Raw genomic sequence first — 7,176 nt, forward strand, 5'->3', positions numbered from 1 at the left:
GCAAATACAGTAATTTAGTAGGATATAGTCGAATAGGATATTGTTTGATTTTGAAACATACCCAAATAAACGTTTTGATTGGGTAGATTATCCAATATGTGTTCTTGTATATTTTAAAAGTTTCAAGTATTCAAACTAATTTGAATTTCATATCTAATAAACAAACCAATCAAAAAGTTCACGTAATGTGAAAGAATGTCTGATTATTATATTTGGTCAAGCTTGTATCTACTATCTTCATATGCAAGGATATAAACATTCATAAGCATTCGAACTTGGTACTTAAGCGCTATTTCAACATGGCAGCCGTTGCAAGTACTTCAGATATTACAATTTTCGTACTCTTTATTGTCGGCCGCCATAGCTCAGTGGTTAGAGCACTGGTCTCGTAAACCAGGGGTCGTGAGTTCGACTCTCACTGGTGGCAGCTCTTGGCATTCCTTTTTCAGAGAAAAAATTTTGAATCTTATGAAAACTACGGACAAGGATATGACTAGATTTTACCTTTATTTTTAACATGGGTATTGAGTAGGCTTACCATACGTCCCGCTTTAGGCGGGAAAAAATTTTGAATCTTATGAAAACTACGGACAAGGATATGACTAGATTTTACCTTTATTTTTAACATGGGTATTGAGTAGGCTTACCATACGTCCCGCTTTAGGCGGGACAGTCCCGCATTTTAGCGTCTTGTCCCGCCGTCCCGACACGTCAGCCAAAAGTTCCGCTTTTGCGTTCAGCCATCCAGCATAATACACGAATATATTCTCGTTACTGTTGTTGCTGTGTAGCGCAACGCTAGCGTATTTACTGGAGGTGAATGCGGTATTTTGTTTGTTTCGTTGTTTGCCGCTAACATTGTTAGCGAACGTATCACATGTAAAATCAATTCTAATTGGTCCTGTTCGGACGTTCACATGAATGTAACATTGAACAACGTTTTTTTAAAGGTGTTATCTACAGAAATGCATACTTGGGCGAATAAGTAAATTCGCAATGCTTAAAAATGGCAGACTATTTCATTATTTTTTATTCCTTTTGCTGTTCATAAAAAAATCTAAATTCGGATCATTTGTATCGTTAGCGTTTAATTCATTTATATTTTTCGAACTCAACCCGATATTTAGACAAAGAATATGCGCATGAACTCTCGATGACAATATGGTCAATGAAGACAGCCGGGATGGCTTAAATGTAGGCCTATGTAGTGAATCGGAAAATGTAAAGTTACAGGAGGCGTCCCGGTTTGAAGTCAAAAAATATGGTAACTCTAGTATTGAGCCATATTGACTCCGTGGCCGTGTATACTAGGGATCAGATATTTTGACTGGTGGCCTTGACTTTCACAATATGGCAGCTACAACTCATTGGTTAGAGCGCTGTTATTGTAAGCCTGGTTTCGTGAGTTTTAATCTCATTAGTGGAAGTTGTAATTTTTTCTTTGCGCTAATGTAATATCCTATATAAAAGTATCTCTTATAAACGTCAGCCGCCATAGCTCAGTGGTTAGAGCACTGGTCTTGTAAACCAGGGGTCGTGAGTTCGATCCTCACTGGTGGCTCTTTGTTCAACTTTAGAATTCATGCCTTTCTTCTCAAATTCCTGTTCACAAAAACGCACAATATCTTCATTCAAAGGTTGGAGCCACCGGATGGGAATATATTGTCTTCGGGCAATCAAATGTTTTCGGAAGAATCGCAACGTGGAAATTAAACGTGCTAAATGTCAACTTTGAAACTTAAATCACAAACAATGCGGTGTACCTGATACTTAAATCCGACACATACGTGGTATAGATACATTTAAATGCGATTAGAAAAGTCCTATTGAAACTTCAATTTTAATTTCATTGAAACCAAAGTATAAACATTAATATTATTTTCTATTATGCAAAAACTATTGCTATTTTCGTAGCTATATTGTACCGGCTTATGACATACATTCTCTACGATGAAGACTCATATTCATCGAAGGGTTTGGAATAGGATTAAAAAATTAGGGTGGCATAGAACATAAATCTAGTTATAACATAACAATGCAGATGTGAGAAAGGCTTGGAGCACGAGGGAAAACTAAGAATGGTGAAAAAAATTAAAAATCAGGTGCACATGGAAACATATAAATAAACTCTCCTAATAAATTAACGCATTGCGGCTTCATATATATAATTGTCTATTCTTACTTTATGTATTATGTATGAGGGAATCTGACCTTCGGTCAGACGAAACATTACATAGAAGAATGGGTAGTTGGTCACTCAGTAACGCAATCGACAACAATAAAACCTATTTTATATTCTTTGAAAGCTTCATCGCTTGTTTTACAGTCCCATTTATTCGATCCATTACAGCTCTCCCCTTAAAATAAGACCTAGTCGATAAGGCAAATTTTTTACCTAGTCAATAGCAATAAATCTCTCCTAAACGTTTTAAATTATTTCTCCTTTTTTAAGTTGGTATTTATATAAGTAAACGGATACCGGTTTTCATATTTTAAATATTTGACAATCTCGTAATTCTCTACTTTGCAATTCTGTTTTTGGTAAATGAAAAGACATCTCCAGGAATAAGCCCTAGTGTTATTTTTCGAAATAAAATTAAAATACGACCCTGTCTTATTTTGGGGAAAACAAGGTGTGAGAAGGGCGTGGAGCTTGAACACATGGGGACACACAAATGAATTGCGACCACGATTGTCTTTGACAGTGGTTTTCAAACTTTTTTAGGAACTGAACAACTCCAATGAAGCATTTTAGAAGCTCGAGAACCTCTGTGCGATAGTTTAATTGTGTTATGCAATATAAATATATTAAAAATCGTCTAGGTCATTTTTTTCGACCAGTAAAAATACCACTTGAGCACAAATTAAGACAAAATGGTAATTACATTTTTTTCTGAGGAAGGGAAGATAAGTCACAAGCAACCAAAGCTGGTTATCGACCAGCAACACCAAGGTTCTAATATATAATTAAATATATTTGGAATTCTAGAGAAACTAGTTAGACTCTTTGGACTCATGGATACTGACTCTTGGATTCAAATATAAACTTTGTGGATCTGCACAAGCGCTAGAGCACCGGCGGAGCGCTAGAGTGCCGTGGAACCCCCGGTTGAGAATCACTAATTTATTAACAATATAAAAAATTGTTTCCTCTAATAATAGTAATCCAGGCTCATAGACGTGGCCCGGAGGCTTTCGGGACATTTTGCTCTATTCTCGAACGATTTACGGAAAACCTGGTGTTTCCTGGCTTGCTATGTATAAAGTATTTTCAATTTCGTAAAAAGAAACCTCCGCCGTACTCACGTTTCATGATTTCAGACATGACGTTGCATAAGTAGGTTGATTCCGATTTAAATAATACGTAAAACTGGTTACGTGATTTGGTGGATGGACTCAGTGTTACCGGAGGACGTAAAATTCATTTAAACTATAAAAGGTAATGATCCGTAGTTGCATAGTAGACCAATTCCGGAATAAATAAATAAAAAAGCTGAAACACCACTCACATATAATCTTTTAATATCAGCTTATATTTTTCATGATTTCGAAGTTATAATTAGGTACTTAATATATTCAAATCTTTTATTAATTAATTTTCAGGTTTAATACATTGTGGACGAGATGGAAATAGTTACATATATCAAGTCATATAGTAAATCTGTATTAGTCGATTTCGGACGTCATTTTAGTGACGCCATATTGCGGATTGGGGACGTGATCGGAATAAATACATAAATCAAGTTATATAATTAAACTGTATTATTCAATTACTGACGTCATTTTAGTGACGTCATATTTCACTCCGTGACTGAAAAAACGTTTATGGAAGACAAAAGTCGTTTGAGAGAGAAAACTAAAACAACAAAAACACATTCGTCAAGTTGAGTACTAGTTTTACTCGTAAAAGTGATGCAACATCATGTAAGGCAGTCCCATGGTTTGAGTTCTAAAAACAGAGTAGCAGTAACTATATGAAAATATTGATTAATCTTGCGACTGCCAGTTTCTGTTTAGGTTCTATTTTTAAAATATTGAAAACTGAGAACTAAACAATAAAAAGTATACACCATGATTTTCAATAAGAAATATATTCACGTATTAAATAACCGATAACTAGTCTTCTACGTTCAAAAGATCTAGAATGACGATCGCACCCCATTATCTTCCTCTATTGTGTGTTTATATTAATCGCCCGCCGTTCCTGAAAACTATTATCTTGGAAAAAATAAAAGGTTTCCTCTAATTCTAACTCAAATTATCACTACCGCAATATGATTTGTAGACTGTGAATAAGAGAGCTAGGCTCAAATACATGGACACGTAGCGCCACATATTTTGAAGACGTCATAACAAAAAATAAAAGTAATAGCCTCCTGGAAAAATTCCATCTTTAACCACTGAAAATTTCAAAGCAATTGGTCCAGTAATCAAAGAGAAAAGCTCTTTCTTCAAAACGATACAAAGAACAAGAACAACAAAACAATCGCTATGTCCACTACGTGTCTAATGACATGAGAGCGACGCTAAAATATAGCTAAGTTTTGTATGAAAAATCAGATCTCATAGGAATCATAGACAATTTGCAAATATAAAAAGTAATAGCCCTCTGGCGGAAAATGCAATCTTTTTAAGCACTGAAAATTTTTAAGCAATTGGGTAATTAGTGAATGAGAAAAGCGATTTTTCCACAAGGTAACAAGAAGAAGAAGAACATAAAACCAACAACAACATAATAATAAAACGATCCATAGATCTACATTTCGTCCACCGCTCAAGCAATTAAAACTTTCCATATTGTTTTGATCTATATTAACATCTCTCGTAAACATGTATTTTCAGAGCAAAACCAATGACTTTGCAAATTATCATTGATGAACGTAGCTGGTACCACAAAGAGTTAGAATTACTTTAGGTAGACCGCGTTATGAACAACCTCTTAAAACCTATGACTGTATGCTATACTTGACAAACCACACACTTCAAAACAATGCAAAAATGTTGGTGAATGATTTTTCCGCGTAGATGCGTTCCTTTCTTTCAATTTAACGAGTTAAGAATAGATAAATGGTCTCATTTTACTGAGGTATGTATACCAGATACACCATAGGTGTGTTAATTTATTATTTGATTGTATATTTTCAGTTTGACACCCATTTTTCATCGACGATACTGAACCAGAGAAAAAAACATGCGGAACCTTTTAAAACTGATTTTTCGTCTTCACTTCAGCATGGAACGATGTTGTATTAGACACCTCATGAAATACGCTTAGAACCCGTTTTAAAAATATAATCATAAGTTACCCTTATTTAACATTAATATATACGTAGTTTTGTGAAGTGATATTTTTAGCAACATTGCTATCGTTATATATGAGTTATACACCGCCATGTTTTAGTCCACATCCAATTATGACCACATAATTACCAGCTTCAAGTGCATTTAAGAGGATACCATCAGTCAGAACATAATTATCAATTTGCATACGTGTATATTAAGTTTATATCTGGCCCAGACATGATAGGAATACCTTCCAAGCAAAACATTCAGTTCTTACGACTTGTTTTTAACTGCTGAATGAAGATCACAACAACATTACTGATGCTCGTAAACCTTGTTTACTACGTAATCGGAAAAAACAATTATTCGAAAAAATAAAATGTTTTCAATTGTAATTAAAACTCGTTCAAGATTTATTTTTATACCGCAAATAATCATGAAAAGATTAGATTTATGTAATCGAACTTTAGAAAACAAATTGCGGTGCCTTGAGTTCATACAAGAAGAAAAGTTCCAGTTTCACTTCAAAATCATCAAAAATTGAACACACCAGAATTTGCATCATTGCTCGAACTAATTCTCGTATACATACAAATCCGCACGATCTTATACAAATCTGTTTTGTTTAAGTTATAAAGTGTTTCTGCGATTTTTAATGAATATAATTAAAAATAAATGAAAATAAAAAAAACGACTCATTTAGCCAATTCCCGGAATCCCAATCTTTTGCTGCTGTCATGAAACTATGTCTTCGTCATGTTCACGAATGTGAAATAATACCATTCATGAAAACGAAGTTTCAAGCAGGTTTACTAAATTAGCAAGTAAAATGTGTTCCAATAGCTGCAAAGTCGGAAAAAAATAGTATTCAACTGCTGCTTTTGGCCCCGGAGTAATAATAAAAATGGCAGCAGCTCTGGGTTTTTTCTTTTCTGTGGAATGAATGAGTGAATAGGGTAGTCTTTATGAAAAGAAAGCCTGATTATGTGTGACTAACAGTTAGATATATAATGTCTAATTTCAGTTCAAACAGTACTCAGCCAATTTACATCCATTTTTATCTTCATTAAAATCAAATTACCAATCCAACATTCTAGCCTCAGTTTAAATATTTATTATTGTATACAACTTGTTGTCCATAGCGTTCTGTCCTAGAAAAGTTACGATCAAATACTTGGTGGGAAAAATAATGAAAGTCGACATATTTTTACTTTATTTTTATCGTCTGTCGTGTTATGTCGCTGATATCTCATTGGTTGTTTGTGGTCATTTTATCGACGCAAATCTGCCTGTTAGTCACGGGAAGCAATATTTACGAGCACGCGATTTCATATTTACGCGGGATTCTGATCAAAATCGCAGATGTCTGTTTTCAACAGGAAACTAAACGAAGAGTTATGTGTAAACGTACAGACTTGTTGATTGTTTTCCAGAATAAGAGCAGTCGTGAAAATTAAAAATTTCAAGACACACTTGAAGTAAATCTGGTACATAACTTTTGAAATGCCAAATATAACGGTAGTCGTCAGCTGCAGTACACGTTACCAATTTGCTACTGTCCTCTAAAGTTAAAATTAATCTCCAGAATCCCAACACTGGTTTTGACAATATTCCAATATTCAATCAAAAAGATTTTGGTTTATTCAAGACAGAGTTGTATAGAGCCATGTTTTTAGTGTTTTTAAATCTAACCGGAAGAGATGGTCAACAGACTCCGCTATGCCGTAGATTTTCATAATGCTGTGAAATAAATCTAGGTAGCACAGACAGAGATTCATTTCATTATAGTACTTTTGCTAAGTGTGAAAATGAGGTCTTTTCCATGGTATATACCCCCAGCACCTTCACAGCAAAAATAACTTTGATAAAACACTTGAAATAACATATTATCGA

General features: G+C 34.4%; 2 non-coding genes across 2 annotated transcripts; both read left to right on the forward strand.

Moving 5' to 3' along the window:
• The first annotated feature begins 354 nt into the window (after nt 1–354).
• On the forward strand, nt 355–427 carry Trnat-cgu (transfer RNA threonine (anticodon CGU)). The gene has a single exon. It is a non-coding gene; the product is annotated as a tRNA-Thr (tRNA).
• A 1,061-nt stretch (nt 428–1,488) lies between these two features.
• Trnat-ugu (transfer RNA threonine (anticodon UGU)) lies at nt 1,489–1,561 on the forward strand. The gene has a single exon. It is a non-coding gene; the product is annotated as a tRNA-Thr (tRNA).
• The last annotated feature ends 5,615 nt before the right edge of the window (nt 1,562–7,176 follow it).

The sequence above is a fragment of the Styela clava genome, chromosome 13, assembly GCF_964204865.1.
Source record: "Styela clava chromosome 13, kaStyClav1.hap1.2, whole genome shotgun sequence".
In the NCBI taxonomy this organism is placed as follows: Eukaryota; Metazoa; Chordata; class Ascidiacea; order Stolidobranchia; family Styelidae; genus Styela; species Styela clava.